Here is a 23,516-nt window from a genome sequence, read left to right as displayed (position 1 = left end):
AAGGAAGAAGCGATGGATGTTTGGATTTGTGTGATTATGTGAGCTGATCTGAGGTTGGTGTGTTTACTGATCTTCAGCAGAGCAGAGTGTTTAGATGATGCTACAATACTGAACTTAAATCTCTGCATTTTATTGGTTTTTACTGCTTGTATTCCCTACTAATAAATGTTCTGTTTCTGAGTAAATCTGATGCAGGTGGGTTTGGTCCCAATTTCTACACTTTTATATAGCTTCATATAGCCACAGACACCCACATCAGCTTTATCAGATATCAGGTTCAGGTGACAATTCTTATATCAGTCACAATTTTAATATTTGAATATTGAATATTTTGTATATATGATGACATTAAAAGGATTAATATGATCAGGGCTGTGAAGCAAGCGTATAAAAACACTGTTTTCGTTTCATGTTGAATCCATTGGCTTTGGCCAGTAGGGGGAGCAATCTATGCAGAGCAGACTGCATGTCTGCCCAAACACCAGCAGGTGTCAGCAGAACAGCATCTAAAAACACACCCTGCACGGTTGGGTTTGATGGTCTAAATGTTTGCCTCTAATTTTCAGTTATACAGATATAACATTCTATATTCAGCATTTAGGATCGGTTGATCCTGGACCTACAGTAATCACAGTTATTGACATTAAATTTAGTCTAAGACGAGGCTTGCTCATGAAGGCAATTTGTTTCTTATTCAGGCAAAAGAAAAATATTTTTATTTTTAGATTTATTTGGAATATCAGGAAGTATATAATGACAATGCAGATTACAAATAACTGTCACTCCATGACAGAGCTGGGCTTCCAGATACCAGTAGTTTTGTGCTGCCCTCACTTCACCACCTTGCTCTATAATAAGTAATCTGTATTTGTTTGACTGATAGAAATAAAACAAGGGACTTGTGATGTGTGTGTGTGTGTGTGTGTGTGTGTGTGTTCCTGATTGTAACCTGATGTGTGATCCTGCTGATAAGAGCTGGAGCCTGGTAGGAGCTCTGAGTCGCCACATCATCACAGCTGCCATGAATTAACACCACTGTATCCACACTGTCATCATACAGCGCCAAAGTCCTGTTCACCTCCACGTCCACCAGGTAGCCCTTGGACAGGTATTCACATATCTGGTGGCAGGTCCAGTCCTGCAAGACAACTCAGACAACACAGACATGATCAGTCTGTACCTACTGGCTTCTTTATCAGAAATCCTGTAGCAGCGCTGTGCTTAGTACTCATACCAGCTCTACTACGTCAGTGTCACTGCTGTGCTCAGCATGGTCCATGATGGACCAGTGAGTAGAGGCACAAGGTTAATGCTGCTACTGTAGTTTAGGGTCGGCAGCAGCATGTAACTCTTTTACTGTACTTTGTAACTGTTTGTTAAGTCTGAGCTGTTTTCAATTGGGATAATGTCTTTTCCCTGTTTTAGAGATGAACTGGCTTACGGTCTTGAAACAGCACCCATCCTAAGCAGGGTGGTGGGGAGTGGGGGGGTGGGTTCACCTGGTATCTGCTGTTGTTCAGGAGGATGGTGCAGCTGCTTCTGACTGCCAGTGAGAGCCACATTTTGTACTCTAGTGAAGGCTTATCAGGGAAAGCGTCAAAAGCCTCATGCAGCAACTCGTTGGTAACGAAGCATGTCTGTGGGAAGAGCAGTCAATTAAGCTCCTATGCAGGAATAACAGTGGGCTTGGCTGGCCAATTAAGCTCCTCTCCATGCTTACTGTGTTTAGAAAGAAGAGAAAATCACACATCTGGCTCTTTGAGCAAAAGAACGCCAAAATTGCCAAGAGCCATTTCAGTGGCACTGACCACGAACAAACCGAGGATTTAGTAACTATCGACACTAGCAGCGCTCAGCTGAACATGCTGGGGAGAAACATAGCTTTCGTGAACAAATCTGTTTATTAAAAAGAAATAAAAATAAACATCTGATGTACTGGTTTTCCCTTAAAGCAGTAGTTCAGTGAACAATCAAATGAGCATGGATTTGCCCAACATGCCTGCTAATTATTTATACTAACTAGTTTTGGAGAATGTAGTATGTAAAATAGACAAAATTGCAGAAGTTGAGTATGCTCAAATATCCACAATAAACACTCAGAACCAGACAAAAGTCGGTTTTATGTGGTTCCAATGGATGCCACAATTTGCGTCTGTAAAATGAGAAAAATTAGTGGATGGTGGTTCAAGCGCAGCGGCGATGGCAGCAGAAGAATATGCAGTAATGCGTGACACTTCCATGTAGTACAAAACAGGTTAGTATGTTAATATTTTGTGTACCAACCTGCCAAACCCACACTGTTAAGGTTAATATCGAGTGTATACCTTATAGTATTAGTGTAGTAATTGATCACTGTATTGATCACTGACCCCAGACTTAGTTGACCAGCCAAGGCGTGTTTAGTAACTGATGTGTGATCCACAACAATACTTTACAACAGGAGATGCTAGGCTAAAGTTGCAGGCTAACAATCTGGTCTTGAACTGTCACCAAATTCATCAATATGTCTCTTAATTAATTAGCGTTCTCACCATCGTGCGGGTCATACAGGTGACAGTGGCCTCCATGGGCTGCTGTGTGAGGCAGTTTAGCTCTCCAAAAATAGTGCCAGAGCTCTGGTAATCCGTCACCTCACTCTCCTCGTCCTGATCATCCTCTCCACGGCTTGGTCTCGATCTCGTCACCTGTAGCAAAACAAGCAGGTGAAAAAGACCATTTCAACTCATCTGAAATTATTACAAGCAGAGGAGCAAATCTTATCAAATCTATCTAATCAAATTTCCACAGCTATCCTCCTCGTAAAAAGCCTTCTTCTCTGGACAGTAGAGAGGAGTTCCTCTAGCACAAGCAACTCTTTTAATACTCTTGATTTCAGAAGAAACAATAACTGAACAATGAATGAAAATACTTTTGTCCATACACTAAACACATCATGCAGTACCTGAGTGGACTCCCTTTAAATCATGCAGCTGTTAGAAGAGCAATAGAGATCACATAACCGATCAACATCCCACTGTTTTCTAGGTCAGATATCAATGATCAACGTGTTCCGTCCAGGGATGAGTGATATGGAGGGTTTAGCTCTGAACTCCAGCAGGTCACCCTTCATGTGAAATTCAGGGTGTGTAATCATTAGTGTTTACTGATGTATTTGTTCATTCAGAAGGCCTGATAATCAGTGCTGTCCGAATCAAGCAAGATTTAAGTCCTTTGATCTGTGTGTCTCTGTGTTTGATCGCTGCCGCCTTATGTCTACCCGACTCTTACCAACTCTCACTGGCCACATTATCAGAAACAGCTACCTACACCTACAGTCTGGGGAAGGTTTGGCACCATTTACTGGAGAGAAGTAGAGAGAACAGTCTCTGTAGCAAATCAAACATCTTCGAACCTTGTGCTAACACTCATTAAAATCCCTGCTCCTCTAAGCAACTGAAAAGGAACTACTGCCATGTAGGCAGGGGGACTGTGGAGGTCAAGATGAGATTTGGAAGACCAAGAAAACTCTGAGAGAGAACTGCCCATAAGCTGGTAAGAAAGGTGAATCAAAACCCAGACATGGCTGCCAAGAACCTGCAACACCCAAGAACTAGAAGGTTCTGCACCGTTCCACTGTGCAGCATTGCTATGTTCAAACATAAGTCATAGAAGAGTCATAAGAAGGGACCCTTTACATTAGACAGTGCTGTGGACTGATAAAGTCAAAGCAGAGCTCTCTGACCACCGTCAGCAGAGATACGTTTGAAGTAAAAATGCCAACTGTGAAACATGAGGCTGTTGCTGCCAGTGGCACTGCCAATATTGTACGGGTGGAGGGAAGAATGGATTCCACAAAATTCCAGCAAATCCTGGATGTAGATGTTAAACCCTCTGTTAAAAGGCTGAAGCCGAAAAGAGACTGTAAGACCTACGGGTCTGTCCAATATGTATTAATTGGTATTAATGGTTTGGTTTGAGGTCAGAACACCAGTGTTTAGACTACAGAAAGGGTTAACAGACCGGCTAACTGGGTTTCTTCTTGATTTTTTTATCTATAATCAACGACTTTATCTTTCTTCATTCTTTCTTACATTACATCAAAATGATTTTGTCCAGCAAGTTCATTTGAATAAATCTGGCCAAAGCTGTTTTCTGACTCTTCACTGTTTTTTCTAGCAGATGAATTTGTTTCCGAGCCCAAAGTATGAGTACTTAAACTAAATGTTAACCTTTCAAGGCTGACAACTACAACAGGATTGACCACCATGGACTACCTGAAGAAACAAGCAAGACAACCCAAGAACATCTCAGAACGAAAGACTGTCTGCTAAGAAGAGTGGGGGAAATCTGAATGAAAAAAGGGTCTTGTGAGCTGTGATTTCTGCTAAAGGGGATGAAGAGAAACTGCGTTAGGATGTTTTGAATATCTATGTTTTATGTGTTTTATGCTTGATTAGCTACATAGGCTGTGTTTACTGCTTCTCAAAACAACGAAGAAAAAAGATTTTTCTACAAAACTGTTCATTTGTAAAATATTAAACCTATGCTAAACCTATTCACTGAAATGCACGCTGGCGACCAAAGGCCAGTGAAATCTATAAGGAGCAAAGCATTTCCCCAGCTAATGTTCAAGTGATGCTCTGGGAGACAGGCCTATTATCCCCTATCTTTCCAAATAACCCATAATTGCAGTGCCACATTGAAATGTGTTAAAATTGCTAATATTGTGCTCCATTATAAGGTGTAAGTGTAATTTGCACATATTAACAGCATTACCTGCATGCTCTGTGTTATGTTCTCCTCTGGTCCTTGGTGTGGGATAATTAAAGCTGAGACAAGGCTTACACTACAGGTGTGTTGTTCAGGAGAAATTAGTCAGCCTCATTCTTCCAGAGCAGAGGGGATGTCATGTAGAGCCAATCCCCACCTATACTAATGTCCACTACATTTGTATTGGGCTTTCTGATCTGATTAACGTTGTCCACGCTTTAGAACAACCTGATTTAGTCATGACACACATCATGTAGTAACAAATTCGGAAATAAGCTTTTCTTTCTTTTTTATGATGTATTTTATGTACATCTGCAAAACCCTTCTACGAGTCGGAGAGAGAAACTGTGTCCCTGATGTTACTGTACATTAAAGAAACAGCTTTCCTGATTTCCAGTTGTGTATTAACTTCACCTGGAATAAAAACTAAAGTGAACTTTTAACCTCAAAGTTCTCCAAATATCATTTTGTAAAGTGCAGTCTTGTTTCATTTACAACAACGCTGGGCCAAAATGACCAGACTCGCATCTCAAACTCTGGCTCTGAGGGTCAATAAAGCCTCGTCAAGTTACTGGTAAAACTCAATTTCACCCAGGACAGAACACCAAACCACATTGCTAATGATTCTTATGCCAACACTGACAGTAGGCAGATAATACACTATCAGTGTTCTTTCAGAATTACTGTGCAGATCAATACGACTTAACTCCTGCTAAGGAAATCTCAGACGTCACGATAGCGCTATGTAGTTTTGCAGTAGCTAAACGTAGCGAAGCAGCAGCAGCTTTCTAACACTTGTCAAGAGTGTACCTTACCTTTACTGTGCCATAGATGATGAGGTATATTCCTTCAGGCTGGTCATTTTCACAGATGATGGTCTCGCCAGACATGAAATTCAACAGTTTGGAAACTTTCTGGAAACAACAGCAGGACCAATCCATGAAAAATGAATTCATCCACCAAATCATGCATTTTGGGTCTATGCACTAGATAGTAATAATAATTATTATTTAAACTTTTTATATTTCTTTATCTGCACTTCTGAAACAGCATATGTTTTATATTTATATAACTGTATATAGAGAATGTTACTATATTAGTGTAACAGTCTAATATATACCTATAAAACTCTATATAACATTAGAATAAACCCAAATAAATATAAAGTCAGTGATCAGAATGTTCTGTTGATCAGTAAAGTTATAGATATGCTGGTTAGAGCAGCACAGCTAGGAAAACACAGGTTTGAGTGCTGATCTTTTATGAGCTCCAGACTCTGATTGACTTTAATGAAGGACTGATTAGATAAACTAGGTGTTGGTTGGGAAGTGAACATATCTGCCTTCCTCCAGGACAGCACTGGAAATGGGTGATTTGTATGTAGAGCAGTGTTTAATGTGAGGTTCTTTTTCAACAAATAAAAACTTATTACCCTTTATTTTTAGACTTTTGCTAAATACTGTATTTATACACCAAAGAGCCAAACATTCGAAACCTCATCTACTGTTGCCTACACCAGACACGCGAGTGTCGGAAATGGACCTTGAACCTTGAGGAGCAATGAGGGGTGGTCTGTTTTTTTGTAAGATCACATCGTGAGGGTGCTCTATTTGGCTCTGGGAGGCGCTGATCCGAGCTGCAGCGACTCCAACTTAACAGTAATTAAAGGATCTGACACAGATACCACCTTCAGGAAGTCTGAGCTGTTTTGGCAGCACGTGGAAGAACAACAGCATACTACCCCTAGTGGTCATAATGTTTTGACTCATGGTGTAGAAACCTGCACTTAGGTCTCCATTTCAGCTCCTTAATTAAATACTTTAGGTTCTACCTTCAAATACAGAATCTGAGGAATGCTGTTACGAAGCCATGGCACATTTTGCAGGACCTCCATGTGTATCGGCATCAGGATGGCCGGGGGGAAATCCCTGAGGTTCTTCATATTTTTTTCAATGACCTGATCAAAAAAACAAACAAGGAGAAATTAATAACTAAACAGCAGTGAGCTGGAATCTGGAATTACGACAGAAAGTAGTGACAAAAAGTTTTTACCTTCTTAAGTTTTGAGGCTTCCACTTCATCTACACGTCCTGCTGAATCAAATTGCTGGATGGTTTCTCTGTTGGAGTTGAGAATCGATCGAAGGGCCTTCCTGGTCTTCACTGAGATGGCAATCTCCGGAAAGCTTTTCTGAAGCAAATCTGCAGACACAAGATGTTTCACATGGACGTACAAAAGCTGTCAAATGGGAGTGGTCACTGATTTCTGATCTTCTTCAATTGAGTAAGACAATAGTGATGATGAAGCAGCTGTGAGCTAAAGCTGAGGGTATACTGATGATCAGGTTTTTTATTGGTCTAAAAAGCAGGTGTGGCCTAAACAACGATCTGACAGTTTTCTTTTCCAGACTATTGTAAAAGCCCATCCTACAGAGAAAACCTTCATTTGAATTAAAGGGCTACAATATGTTTTCCTGTGTTTAGTGGCTGCTTTGCAGTTTGGGGTGTTTTCACACTCTCAGTCCGGTTAAATCGGACTTTGGTTCGTTTTCACCCTTTGTTTGGGCAGGTGAGAATACCTGCCAGTAACCAGTAACTCAGATCCAGACCAAAACAACTGCACAAGGAACCTCTGGAGCGGTTCATTTGTGGTGAGAAGGTGATCTGACCTCGTTCTGCAGGTGCAGTTTAACCAGGTATCCTGCCTGATCATTACTACAGCTATGAACAGACACCATCTCCGCTGCTGCTCCATGTTAAACTGCACAGAAATCTGCACTAGACCTTCTTCCTGTATTTACTGTCTTGCTCCGCTCCCAACAAGTCTGACCAATCAGCGGAGAGAACATTATCACATGGTTTGATGGGACACATTTTGGTGTGCTTGGATTTTTCCCTCCAAGTTTACAAACATGGACAGTTTGAAAGGGGGGGGTGAGCGGTGCGCTGTGAAACATCAAGCTCTTTTATTTCATAATAGTGAGGTCTATTCAGTTTTCAATGGTTCGGCCTTTTAAATATATTCTGAGAAGCTGTACTGCATGTCTTCCAGTATGACTGAAAACAAACTGGATGTAGATGTTCTCAGACCACAAAGCCAGTGTGGTCTCTCTCTCAGGTCCATGTTAGTTGTGCACTGCGGGAGAATCAATATCCATTTCAAGAACATGAGTACGTGTGATATGCGTATAATCTGTGATTCGATTGCGGACAGGCACAAGTATACCATTTTGATGCTAATCAAGTGTTACGTGGCTGTCGCGAAAAGACGGGCACTGCTAAGAATGTGGCTTTGTGGCATTCTGTCCAGCGGTGCTCCTGTAATCCGTTTCTTTGAGGTGGAACCTCTGTGCACTCGTGCTGTTTTTCACAGCCCACAATGGGCTGGTACATTCACAGCCTGACTCTCTTTTCTTAAGCCCCATCTTCCCTCATAACAGACCTAATCATTTATATTTTTGCGGTGCTGCCCATTTCCTTTGATGGTGCCGTTGGTGGAGATTGCTCTAAAAGCAGAAAAAGTCAGCAGGCTTTTTCCCTCTCTTCTTTCGCCAGCCGCTGGAAGTGTGCAGAGAAGGTGACAGTGCGAGCTGGAGTGACCTGACATCCTTTTTCCGATCTGTCACGATGATGCTTTCCCGCAAGCTCTCCTGCAAATTTCACCATATGACTTTAAACTTTAGAAATGTACAAATCTGGATCTCACGGGCACTAAAAAGTGTTCAAAAGGTCAAGACTGTTCGGTAAGCCCTCTGCATCATGCTGTCTGCCTCTGTGCATTTATCATATTATGTTTTATTTTCTGAAAAAAAAAAGAAAAGAAAAAATCACAAATGTTCAAATGATTGATTATTGACCCCAGACTCAGGTGATCCGCCCAGACATGGTTAGGATCTGTGCTTCTTTAGTTTGCAACTGGAAATGCTAGGCTAACGATGCTAATAGACACAAGATCTAGACTGTCACCAACCTTTGCTCCATAAATACCAACAACAACTTCTTTAGCTTCAAATAAACCCAAAAAGTGTTTAAAAACGTCACCCTGTAGGAAATTCAACTGGAATAATAATTATAGACACACTATAAAGACGTGCTGTAAATGTAAATAAAGGGCTTACCGATCTCCATAGCAGCATACTTCATGTCCCTCTCCAAAAGGCTCTTTACTTGCTGAAGAAAGAAAAGTGACTGAACTAATTAATTGATCAGGAATAATAATTCATTAATTAAAATCTCTTTCATCAGTGTGTAATTTCACTCAACACACTGTTTAGGTTTAATGTGTGTCTATTAACCGTGGTAGTTCCTAGACTCCCGGAGATTAAGCAACTATCACAGCTGCAAATGTTCTGAATAAAGAAAACACATGCAGTGAGCAGACAGAAGCTCCTTCTTGACGAGAGAGGTCAACTGAGAATATGTAGTTTGTAAACATAAAACTAGCTAATTGAGGAACTTCATTACTAATAATTCTATTTAGAATTACAGAACAGAAATATTAAATAGGTTTAGAATTAGACATGGGTAATACAGAGTTTTCTTAGGCTAATCAGACGGATCAGTTTACCTCTATTACCTCTATCTCTATTTATTTGAGTCTATTTAAGTTTATTTGCACCTCAACAGCAGCCCTGAACTGAATTAAGTTCAATCTCCTGAATAAGGCAGAGACACAGTGTATGGCTCCTACTCCCTATGTGATGCACTGCACAGGTCATTAGACTATGTGCAAATGCACACACACACACACACACACACACACACACACAGCTTGTCTATTCCCTGTAGAGAACTACTGCCAATAGAATAGGACTCTCTGGAGCAGATCAACATCATGACCCTATTGGCACCATGCTGCCTAATGCCAGGCGTGGGCTAGAGGGGTATAAAGCCCCCCAGCATTGATCTGTGGAGCAGTGGAAGAGCTGTGCTCTCTGGAATAATGGTAGAGCTCCATCCAGTACTTTTGGGATGAGTTGGGGGTGGTGAGGAATGGAATGAGGAAGGGGTGGTGATCATCATCAAACATCCTGACCTCACTAATGTTCTTGCTGTAATCAAATCCTCATAGCAATGCTTCAAAATCTAGTAGAAAATCTTCTTCCCTGGACAGTACAGACAGTTGCTCCAACAAAAGCAGGACAAACCTTCTCTAATTCTCCTGATTTCAGAATGAGCAGATGTCCCAATACTTTTGTCCATATGTGTATTAAAGGACCAATATATGACAGCGTTTTTACAACTTCTTTTATCCTGTATGCCCCTTTTGTCCTATTCTATTGGCAGTACTTCTCTACAGGGGCTAGACTGATCTCTCCATGATGTGAAAATTCCATAAAACCAGTGAACATCAAAACACTTTATATTCTGCTGTCAAATTGGTGCTTGTTGACTTTATGCTGAATGAAGATTGTAAATAACACAGCTAAAACTGAACCTCCTACAGAAGCTCAAATGATAAACAGCACTCACTGCTGTAAGTGCAGCCGTGGTTAGGAGGACGGAGGAACATGATATTTTGTCCGTACCTCAGCAACTCTTTGGTCTTCGGTGATGTGGTCTATGATTTTGCTGATGTCTTCCAGTGCGTTGATGTAGCCTGTTGCAATGTCACAGCCAAAGTTCACCTGTTCGTGGAACTCATGACAAAGTATTTTCACCAGCACCTGCGCGATTACCTGGAGGTACACAAAGATCAAGTGCTACATTTATTACAGACCCGAACGCAGGCCAAAACACTGCTGAGTAACTGCACACTTCTTCATTAGAACTGTATTACACTGTGTGGCTTCTGCTCCTTTACATGTATTTCTTTTTATTCCTCTGTAAACTGTGACTATTAATCTAATCTAATCAAGATGCACACACACCGAGCACTTTATTAGGAATTTCATTCATGCAGTTTTCTAATCAACCAATCGTGTGTGAAATCACAGATACGGGCCAGCAGCTCCATCGATCACACCAGCCATCAGAAACATGATCTCAGTGGTTCTGAGCATGGGGTGATTGTACTGGTTGGAGTATTTCCGGAACTGCTGATCTGCTTCTGATTTTCAGGGTTTCTCAGAACGGTGGAATAAAGAAACACATGAACAACTCCTCCAACCTTGAGAAGGATGAGCTACAACCACAGAAGATCTCTCAGAAAATAACGGATGCATGGACCCAATCTTACAACGGGGGCAAAGAGAGGCCTTACCCAGGATATATAATGCAGTGTCCCTAATAAAGTGCTCAGGAGGAATATCACAACTTTGGGCTGAAAAGTTAAACAGAACATTTGGGCTAAGCATACCTTAAGCAAACGCAGGACTCTGAAGAGGCGGAGCATCTTCGACACTCGTAGGACCTTGACTATGTGGCTTACGCGTGCAAAAACTTCAGCGGAGATTTCAACAGCAGCCAGTACAAGTATAAGTAATTCAAAATAGTTCCAACAATCGTAAACATAAGCTTTTCTCAACGCCATAGCCTGTCGAAACACACCTCAATCAGATATGCATCATTCAGAACATGCAAGTTATTGCAGATAACCAGCCACTGCCACAAACCACACCCTCATTTCTCTTACCCTCAACACAGCTTCAGCAACGTAAAAGGCAAAGAAGACATAGTTTGCCACGCTGAGCTCCAGGTCGTACTTGGTGCTAACTTCAGGGATATAGTCCAAAATGATGGTCAATACGTTGAGCAGGATTACGATGCACATGAGAATGTTGAAGGGGGCACTGAGGACAATCTTGTAGCACAGCTTCAGCACGGCATTCCTGTCAAACCCAACATTTTATTATTCAGAAATTCCAAAATTCTTTACCTCTTAATCATCACCATAACCATGGACGATGATTTAGCATAACAGAAACATACAGTCTTATGCAAAAGTTTAGGCACCCATGGCCAAATTCTTCTTTTCTCCAATCTGTTTTTTATTAGAGCAGTGGTAAACACAGCCCCCGTGGCTAATCAAACATACTGTCAGGTCCGCGCCCGCCCCGGGGGCGGTCCCGAGCTGCCGCCCACAGGCTTCAAGGTCAAGAACTCTTATGTTCATGTTTATGTCACAGACTTTTAGTTCTGGATTCACGTTCACGTCACTCACTGGACTTTTATGTTGACAACACACTATGTACGACGCCATGTTTTCTGTTTAATTGGGGTCACCTGAGAACTGGGGTATAAAGGGAGCAAACGCGATCTTCCCCTCGCAGAGAATTAAGGTTCCCAAGCCGACCTGGAGTGTCGGCGTCTGTGTACGGTTCGTTAGCCGACCGGGAGTGTCGGTGTCTTGGTACACTTGCTATGCCAACCTGGAGGGTTGGCTTCATGTTCAGGAGATTTGTGGCTGTCATTGGTGTTTCTCACGGGGACGTCTGAGAGAGTTATCTTTTACTGGCCCTGCCAGTGGTTTTTGGTTCTAGCATTGTCTCCCTGTTTATCTTCCCTATCTCGCCTGGCTCCCTGGCTACCAACCAGCCTCAGGTGGCTTTCATGTTTTGCCCATGTTAGTCTGTCACGTTTGTTTGGTTTATTCATTATCCCTTGTTACTGCTGCATTCTTGTGTTTTCCCCTGTTTGTTTTATTAAAATCCTGCATCCTGCATGTTCACCCGTCATTGTCCTAGCCAGTCATGACACATACCCACAATATTTTCAGCAAATCCTATTAGACAGTTAAGGCCGTTACACACCAAAGGTTTTGAAAATGCTAAATATTAGCACACAATGTCTCTCACGTCTCTCAAGTGCTCACACAGGTGTAGCACATATTCTTTTAGTTGAGGGCTTGAGAAGGACTGAATCAACTGTGAAATGAGATTTACTTCATATGACTGTGGAGCTGTGTGCAGATTTCCACGAGGAAACTGTTCGTTCTCAACCTACAAAGTGCACTCCATAGTGGAAAGGGAGTGATTTGAGACCGGGCCTCAAAAAGTAAAGCACAGCATGCTTCTTTTAGGAAAAGTGAAAGAAGTTCCTACACAGATTAAACTGTAGGAGAGCTTCTACACACAGCTCAGATTCACGCTAACTGAGTTTGAGCTGAACAGATCTTGGAGACGCAGCTCCCTCCATAGGTGAGGAACACACACAGCGAGTTCTAGTTCTAGGTGTCATTAATCACGGCTGGCAGAAGTCACGTCACACTTGAGTCAGCTATGGGTCGCAGGTAACATCGCTAGTTAATTATATTTGGCACTACATTTATATGAAGGCCTCCTCGGCTTGGTTTGGGAAGAGTGTGATTTATGCATGCAGATTACACTGTGCTAACAGATGCTAGTGTTAAGTGCTACTAAAGAACGAAACTGGCGCATAATTATTACGAGACACCGTGCGCTTCCTGGTCCTGATTTAGCAACACAGCAAATGTAAATAGAAGCCGTTCTAGCGGGTCAGTACCGACGCAGAACTGCACAGCGTGGCTTTCGTAACCATCTGGTCCTGCAGTGGAAGAGGCCCATGTGTTCGTCTAGTTTCAAAGTCTCATTTCTCTGGTCTAGAAGAAATGGGGTTTGTCACTTACTTTGAAGGCTTGGTGCATTTGATGACACCGATCCAGTTGATCAGTTTCCAGCACTTGATGCTGAAATGTTTTTCCCAATCCAAGTACATGTGTATGTCATCAACACTCATGAACCTGAGGAAAACCAACACAGCTGAATTACACCTGTCCTCTGTTTGACACGCCTCTAAGGCCTACCAGTTCCATGCAACATGTCTACACTACAGCACTCAAAATGACTCCACCTCCACTGTAAATGAGTGTAATCTCCAGATTCAGCTCACAATACCACTAGTAATGACGACTGCTTCACCGCTCACTCAGAAAATACCCTTGGCTCGTTTGTAGAGGCTAGGATCCAAAAGCTTAGACTCTACTAAATTTAGAAGTCAGTATGGAGACCACAAGTAGTACTCTAGTAAGTAAGACGGCGTTTGAAGACAGCGAGTGAAAGGGCAAGATGGATTCAATCAAGTATCAGGAAATCCTAGGAGAAAACATCATGCCTTCTGTGAGGAGGCTGAAGCTTGGGTATCTTTGGACCTTCCAACAGGATAATGAGCCAAAGCATACCTCAAAGTCCCTCAAGGCTTGGTTTAAGAAGTCCTGGAAGATTCTGGACTGCCCGTCACAGTCGCCAATTATTTGGCAAATTGGAAATATTTACATCTATATCCTGTTCTGTATTTAGTTCTACTTCTACTAACATTTCAGGAGAGTTCAGGAACCAAAGCTGCCATGACAATATGAAAACCACTATTTTCTGTTACTATGCTTTTAATGCTAAATAAGCCTACATAAAGAATATGTAAATTAGCTCTGTTCTGACTGGCTGCCCTGTTTTGCACCTCATTCAAAGAGCAAAGTAAATGTGAATGGGCAAACATATGTAAATGTGCCAGATTTTATGACATCACAACACAAAGAATATATTCAAAATGGGCTGTTTTTCTGCTTGGTTTCTATATGCAAACTGCATGGACTGAGTAGTGAACAGTACCTTACAATCTTCACAATATTACACTTTTTACACACTACACAAAAAACTTTTAGATTAAATTTTATGTTTAATATTTTTAAACATTTAGAAAAAAACACTGCTTGCTTCCATACTTTTTGACCTATAGTATAAGACAAATCACTATCATTATACATACTACTACATACTACACATTTCCGCAGTAATAAAATATAGTAATAAAGTGAAGTGAAAGCAAAAGAGTTCCTTTTAGACTAAAAATTCACATAACATTACAATAAACACAATTCATTGTGGTCGTTGTGTGTGAGTGTGTTAGCTTTGCTAGATCAGTAAAGTAGATCAGGTGAGCTGCAGCTGGAACTTAACACATCCATACAGTGTCTAGAGATCAGGACCCGAATCTGTGCTCTTCTAACCAGCATATCAATAACTGTACTGACCAACAAAACAGTCTGACCACTGACTTTCTGTTTATTTCAGTTTATTCTAATGTTATATACAGTTACAGGTAGACACTCTCACTGACCACTGACTTCATGTTTATGTTTTTGAATAATTATATGGTATATAGTATTTTCTGGTCACTTACTGCTGAAGGAGATTTAGTAAATTGTGTTGGCTGAACTATATATCGTACTATAATGAATTTATTAATCAGCACACCTTAAAGTACACAACATATTACATCTAAATAAACAAAACGGAGTGGATTTATTTAACTTCAATAATGCATAAATATTATATTATAGATTATGGTAATTATATCTGACTGAGATGACCCAATTTCTCTCAACTACTGTTTCCTGGGGAAAACAAGAATTACACTGGATGGAGAGACGATGGTTATGTCTCAAAGCCAAGAAAGTACAGGATAATGTTCCAAACCCCACCAAACAACGATTCGGGGTGAGCTGAATCACTGACCTTCCTTTCTGGTTGGTTATAGCCTGAGCCAGGTTGATAAGGGTCTTTGTGGCTTTCCTTGTCAGCATTCCGGCACTGTACTGCTCCCAGTAGCTCTTCTGAAGATAAACAGACAGTAAAGCATATGCAGATTAACCAGGCTGAGTCAGTCCACACATGCACCACTGAATTACACGCTGCAGGACATTGGGTTGGGGATTTTTCAGAGCTCATTGTGACCCTGGGGCGACATCATAACCTCATCAGCCATGACTAGAGGAGATGTAATAGAGTGAGTGATAGAGCCATAGTAGAGAAGAACACGGAAAAAGAGGAACATGGCACAAGACAGATTCAATTTGACTCAATGGGCTCAATGGGAAATAACACTGGCCACTACCTGTCCCGGCACATCTGACATTATTCTGACTTAATACCAACAGAAGAACTTGTCACATCATGAACATCATTGCAGAAATGCACTATTATTTTGCATATTACTATTATTCAAATGTAATTCTATTATCATAGAATTGTTGATCACTGCCATTGAAATGTTTTTTTGCTTGATTAGCAATTCTTTTATTTAGACTTAAAACATCTGTCATAGAACAACTTCACTGCGCAATTATCCCAAAAATCTCATCCATATATTTAGACCTCAAACTTAAAGTCTGTCTGAAATCTGCTAATATGTCTTATAAGCAACATGATGCTAAAGTGTCATGCTGAAATTGCAATATTCGAGCAGTTGCAAGCTGAAGTTGCAAGCTCTTCCAAAGTGGGAATCACAAGTTGGTGTATTCAGAAACTCCAAGCTTATCCTGCTTTTGTTGGAGTAACCGTCTCTACTGTCTACTGAAGACCTTTGGAGAGCATTAATTGATTACATTAAGCGACAAGAGCGTTAGTAAGGTCAGGATGTTGGATGATGATCACCATCCCACCTCATCCCCAACTTATCCCAAAAGTACTGGATGGAGCTCCACCATCATTCCAGAGAACACAGTTCTTCCACTGCTCCACAGCTCCTCAATGCTGGGGGGCTTTATACCCCTCTAGCCCACGCCTGGCATTAGGCAGCATGGTGCCAATAGGTTCATGATGTTGATCTGCTTCAGAGAGTCCTATTCTATCAGCAGTGCTACTCCACAGGGACTAGACAAGCTGTGTGTGTGCATTTGCACATCTGTGTCAGCAATGTGAGCAACTTAGAATGCATGCATTAGAACTTACAGTGTGAGTTTGTGTGGACCACACAGACTGGGGCAGTACATTTAGAAATGTGTAAATTACTACAGCTCTTAGATAATGCATGTAAACCTCTTTTATTTGTAAGAAAGCAACATGAGATGTTTCATGGTAGAAACACTTTAACAATTGACTACAAGGACAAATCCATAAGTGGTGCCTAGGTCTGAATTTATTATCAACATTTTTGAATAGCTACTTGAGAGTGTTTAAAGCTGTATCAGGGCAAAGCGGGTCTAAAAGCAGCAGCACTGCCTAAGTAGAAGTGTCCATATATAAGACTGGTATTGTGTTTGTGTGTGTGTGTGTGTGTGTGTGTGTGTGTACGAACCGTTAGGGATTTCAGGATACGCATTCGGGCTATCTCCATCATTTCGTCTAGTTTCTGCTTTGGGGTTCTGGGGACGTCATTTACATCACAGTCTGGACCCGTTCTCCTCTTCCTGGTAAAACGACAGTCCACTCTGTTCTGCTGGAGATCAACACATAGATTCTTTATCAATCAACAGGCCTGACGCCCTGCCAGTTGGTGGTCTGTCCCTCCATGAACCACTGCTGACCAGGAGCCCCCCGTAAACCTTACTCAGGGCAATAAAGTTTATAAATATGTGGTACTGTGTTTTAGTGGTACTGTTAATGTTTGTTGTTTATCACACCTGGCTGTACAACAACTTTCTCTTTCGGAGACAATAAGGTTACTGAACAGATGTTTTGGCCCACAAACAACATTTAGATTTGATTTACATTCAACATATCGACCAGACCAAGTCTGCCCTCCCCACGTTTTAATCCAATTAAAAACACAATGAAAAAAGGATGATTGTGCAACTAGAAAAATAACATACTAAACTTTCTTAAACAAAATGTGTAAATTATTTTCATTTACTTACAATAAAACAAGGTTGTTTTTTTTACTTTATCTACGTTTGTCTGTCACTGTGAAATAAATGTGGAAAAGATTTATATTTATATTTTTTTTAATGTTTATTGCACCACGTTTTTCAGTGTAATGTAATCATACTAAACTATCTCCTCTTCCATTTACAGATGTTGACCATTCTATCAGCATATTATTTGGGCTGAGAATGAGACAGCATTGCTTATAGGGTTCATCATCGATATCGTGGTCAAAAAAGATAATACAAACAAAACAAAAGCCAAGCGGTTCCACATGACAAAAATGAGCTTTGGTGTTGACACAATATACATTTCTGATGTGTATAAATAGTAAAATATTAATGAGGATCTTTAAAACACTGCTGGCTTGTATTTCAAATCAAGTCACCATCATCACAAATATAACATTCTATAAGTAATTCACTTTAATGTATTCATATAAGTCCAGTTTGTTCTGTAAAATTAGATTGATACCGGCCCTTCAAATGCTTAAAATAGTTTTAAGGACAAATATGAACAGCAAAGATGATGCTTATGTATCAATTAATTACCAAAAATGTAACAATAGCTGCTTGAGAGAATGCAACAAGTGTTTAAAACTGCATTAAAGCAAAGAGGACCAACTGAAGAGTCTCCAGCACATGTTACTTTCACCAACAACAAAAAGAACTGCTGCAGATGCTAAATGCTGAATTGACTCCTGATAATAACCTGAAATCTGGATTGTGGGGGCATCTCTCTTCTCTCACATACCTTTTTTCCAGAAGTTTCATATGGGTTCTTAGTCCGTACAAGCCGTGTTACCATGTCCCAGTTGACATTGAACATAGAAGGGTCAGCTTTGAGCTTTTTGATGTTTTTTCCGGTGGCCTCCTCCATGGCCTGAAACAGTCTGAGCATAGCCTTTTGTTTTGCCGGTAAAATATCACTGATGCCTGCCAACATGAAGAGAGATGATCAATACATCCGCCAACCTCATCTTTTCCTTTCAAACAAGACACATTTTATTTGGATGCTGCAAAAACAGCAGTAAAAAACAAACCTCTAAGGCTGTGTTTACACAGCAGGGCTTTGCGTGCAGAAGTGTGAATGGAAAAACACACACTGAATTAATCAAATTTGAGCCAATGGAGCTGTGGGAACGTAGTCTTAATGTTAAGTCTTACCGATAAGTTTAAAAAACAGGCTTGTTGTAGATCCATTAATCACAAGGGTAAGAATAACCACTCCACAGGAAAGCACTAAAATCTGGAACATAGAGAATAAATACATTTCGAATAAACCACAAAATACCTGTAAATACATGTATAAACAGAGCATTTATGACTTTCTAAATCCTAATGCTGCATTCACAGATTTCTTTTCTCCTTACCAGCAACCAAAGCCGTGTTCTTACATATCTATAACTTTACTGACCAACAGCACATTCTGACCACTGACTTTCTGTTTATTTGAGTTTATTCTAATGTTATGTAGAGTTCATTACAGGTAGACACTCTCACTGACCACTGACTTTATGTTTATGTGGGTTTATTCTAATGTTATGTAGAGTTCATTACAGGTAGACACTCTCACTGACCACTGACTTTATGTTTATGTGGGTTTATTCTAATGTTATATAGAGTTCATTACAGGTAGACACTCTCACTGACCACTGACTCTATGTTTATGTGGGTTTATTCTAATGTTATGTAGAGTTCATTACAGGTAGACACTCTCACTGACCACTGACTCTATGTTTATGTGGGTTTATTCTAATGTTATATAGAGTTTATTACAGGTAGACACTCTCACTGACCACTGACTTTCTGTTTATTTGGGTTTATTCTGTTATATAGAGTTAATTACAGGTAGACACTCTCACTGACCACTGACTTTCTGTTTATTTGGGTTTATTCTAATGTTATATAGAGTTAATTACAGGTAGACACTCTCACTGACCACTGACTTTCTGTTTATTTGGGTTTATTCTGTTATATAGAGTTAATTACAGGTAGACACTCAGTTTGAAGCTATTCTAATCACTGTGCAATTTATCTAAGGTCTTTTTTGGGACTAATTACCTTGTCTCGTACTAGTACTTTGTCCAGTCCTTCAGCCTGAAAAGCCATTAGTGTCAGGCACAGGCAAAAAGCCCCTCTGGTTGCACCCCAGACACAAACTAAAGCCCAGCGCCAGTTGAAGCCATGTCCAACGCAGGACAGGACTGGCGATAGCAGAAAAACTGTAAACAGCCTGCAAGGACATATCAGCATGCATGTTAGTAGACTGCAGATTCCCTTTATTGATATGAATAATAATAAACTCATATATACACCAATCAGCCATAACATTAGCAGCACAGACAGGTAGAGTGAAAACCACTGATTATCTTCTACAGTGTCTCCTGTCAAGGGGCAAATATATTAGCAGGTAAACAGTCAGTTCCTGAAGGTAATGCTTTGAAGCAGTAAAAATGAGAATCCGGGATACTTTGTCAGAACTTCTCAGAAACATCAGGCGGGTCTTCAGGGTTTTTCTGGTGTGCAGTCAGTACCTATCAAAAGTGCTCCAAGAAACTGGTGAACCGGCATCGGACACAGAAGGCTCACTGATGCACATGGAGGTCCCACCTCTTATAACTTACAGCACTTAAAGGATCTGCTGCTAACGTTAGATTTGGTGCCAGATACCACAGGACATCTTTAGAGGTCTAGATTGGTCAAATCTACTGTGATGGAACAAGGGGGTGATACTCAATATTGGGGGGTGTATGCCACCTTTCCTAAATAATATGGATAGTAATAATACATAGAAATGCTAACAGTGAACAAGGGTCGAAATAAAAACAATTGTGTAAGGCACACCTTATAACGGTAATGGCAAGGAAGAGCGCCAAAATGTAGAGCCAATCAAGGAGAACCATGTGCTGAAACGCTTGGGAAGTGATAAGTCCGATGATGAAGAAGATAAGGGTATTGGCCAGGTATGTCAACAGTTCCCAACACCTGCACGAAATCAGGAAATGAAATAAAAATGAGAAAACAAACATTCAAGCATTCAAGCATTTTTATGGCTTAAGACTTTTATGGAATTACAGCCACAGAACATAATGCTGAAACATGCATGACATAATCTTTGGACCTAAAGCTTTCTTTTAATGAAAACTGCCCATCAGAAAAATAATAAAAATACAGAACATATACACATTAACTTACTCTATAGACACGCCATTTAAAATGTACAGGTTAATATATATATATATAAAAGTTTACATTACTATTTACATCATATTGACATTAGATACTGCATTGTTCAATAGCGCACTTTCATCTGGATTTCTTTTCTATGCTTTATATTATAGCAGACAGAGATCACGTGGAAAAATGCTGGACTATTCCTTCAAGGCACTGACCATAAGAGGAGCTCTTCGATTTCAGGACTGAAGTTGACCGCGTCAAGAAGAAGACCAATTATGAGAACGGCAATAATGCCGGACATTCCCAACAACTGAGCTGTGGAAGGACAGATGTTAATATTTTTACTCATTACATCCACATGCAGCACAGAGGAACAGAGAATGTGGTGAAAAAACGATCAGGGATGGGTTTCCCAAAAACATCTGGAATCATGAAGATGATTATTAACTGCTTGAATAAGCATCACGCTGAACACTCTCTCCACCTGTTCGCTAGAGACAATAATATCACACTGAGATGCTTCTGGGAAACTGGGACATTCAGATCACACGCTAAACAAACGCCTTTAAAAATCACTTACCGAGATAGAATGTGATGTAGGTCACGGAGAGGCTGAGCGTAATTTCAGTTGTCATGTCATTGAACATGTGTGAGAGCAAATAGGTGATGATCTTTGACCCAACAAGTCCCAGAAGAGGACTCCCCAAAACTTTCAACACCAGTTTCACAGCCAAATGAGTCACTGGGGACAAAAATACAGCTATTTTCAGAAAGCTCAAACAACTGAAGAGATATAAATATGTTTATGAAGATATGAAGACTACCATCAATGTGGCCATGACCGATGGCCAGGTCTTTAAACATTCCAAACATGAGGAAGGCCGTTCCATCACTAAACAACGACTCGCCCTCTGTTATCAGAATCAGATGCTCAGCCGTTCCTGTCAAAAAGAAAGGACAGCTGTCTCTGAATCCGCCCCTACTCACTGTTTAGTGTTCTATTTAGGGTGGCAGCAATTTTGTAGTGTGGCCCGAATTCTCAGAGGGCAAATTTGATTCCCTTTATACAACAGTTAGTTAGTTCCGACCTCACAATCTGACTAGATGAGAAGTGTTGTGCTGATATTTGTGATAACAGCACAGTGTTTTCACAGTAAAATCACAATAAAAGCCTTTTTAAAAAGACCATTCAAGGTCATGTGTTATCCCAAATAACATCAGGGCTGTAATGAGCTACGGCATTCGTTAACCCGTCTATGTCATTCATGATAACACACTCCCTCTCGTGTTCAAGCGCTATGCACTATAAAACCAGTGAACCCCTGATGCAGTCTACTTTTGGCCAAATGGACCACAATGCGATGCGGTTGCTGCAAAGCAGCAGTGGGAAAGATGGTGGACGAGTGTGGAACTACTGAAGTAGCATATTATCATTATCATTATCATCATTATATCTACTTATCATTATATGATAGGTAGATACACACATTAGTATACATATTCATATTCATATTTAAATATATATCAAATTGTTAACACTCATAGACACTCATAGATCTCATATTGTCCTGACAGGATTGCAGGAACATACCCAAGCTGTGCAATTCAGCTGTTGATGTTGCGGGATCGATGGTGCTAACGATTGCACCAAACATCATTCCAACAGACCAATCCCAGGTGTGGTTATACAACCACACTGTAAAGACCCCGGTCAGACAGGCACTGAGTAAAAACCCAGGTACAGCAAGAATCAGAACCTGCCCAAAAAAAGGACAAATTTAACATTACACATGAACTAATACCTAAACAGGTTTGAATACGTCACATATGTAAATTAGCCCAGAGGCAATTGATCAGCCATGTCATGTTTGGTGTGTCTTTACTTTCACACTGGAGCTACAGGGTTAATGTATCATGTTGATGCTCCACTAGCCATAATAGGTAAAACAGTGTCTTGGCACACCACGGCAGAACCTGCACTTGGTGACTCGGGTGAAGCGGACAGGACATTGCTTGCCAGAACTGTGCAACGCTGAGACACCCGGGCCATATTTGCGTAAAATCCTGCAAATGTATTACTCTACCGTCTTTGTCCACAAGCTTCTTTCACTTTCAGTGACGGTTCTGTATCTCAGAGCTTGTGTATATTTGTATATTTGTATATTTGTGAGAGCCATATAGGGGGAGAACATGTACAAGTACTGTTTTACAAAAAATGACCAATGTTCTTCAACACAGATGGCAATGCTCTGTTACTGCAGACTCTAGAACATTCTCACCTGTATAAGAGACTTCTGGAACATGTGTGGGTCAATCTTAAAAGCACAGCTAAAGGTAATCACTGGAATAAATATGTGAAGTAGGAGTTGGGGGTTGATGTTTGCGATTGCTTCTGTGTAGTAACTGACCTGGAAGAAAAGGAGACACCAAGGTGTCAGCTGACAGAGCTGTTATACATTTAAACCAGTGACACTGAGAGATAAGGCATTCAGAGGAGTTTCTAGTAGAGTCTAGAAAACCTTGGATTTACATTTTTCATTTTCCCGTTTTTGTTCTTTACATTGTGTTACATTTCACCAACAGAAATGCAACAAAATGACTTGAAATGTAATCTTTTTACACTGACTTTAAGGTTTTCTCCTTCTTGCATAAAGTTTCTATTTTGGAGATATGAATATATGTTAGGGCTGGGCGATATGATAGAAATACTACATCACGATATTTAGACTGTATACTAATTACACTATATTTATCACAATACATCTGCTGTACTGTATCTAACTTAACCAGTCTAATTACACTGTTAGTTATGAAACCTGCAGCTGATCAGTGTTTATTAAGCACTAACGGTCTCCTCCATATGCTTATTACAATAAGCATATTATCACAATAACAAAACTGATCATGATACAATAAAATATTGTGATGTCATATTGCCCAGATCTAATATATATGTGAGATCACATAAATGCACAGTTTTATATGTCTCTGTCGTATTTTACTCTCAGTTTAACTCATTTTCAAAACTGCATTGATTTTGTTCTTACATC

Source organism: Salminus brasiliensis, chromosome 19, assembly GCF_030463535.1.
Source record: "Salminus brasiliensis chromosome 19, fSalBra1.hap2, whole genome shotgun sequence".
NCBI classification, from domain to species: domain Eukaryota; kingdom Metazoa; phylum Chordata; class Actinopteri; order Characiformes; family Bryconidae; genus Salminus; species Salminus brasiliensis.
Note: the sequence above shows the minus strand (reverse complement) of the source record.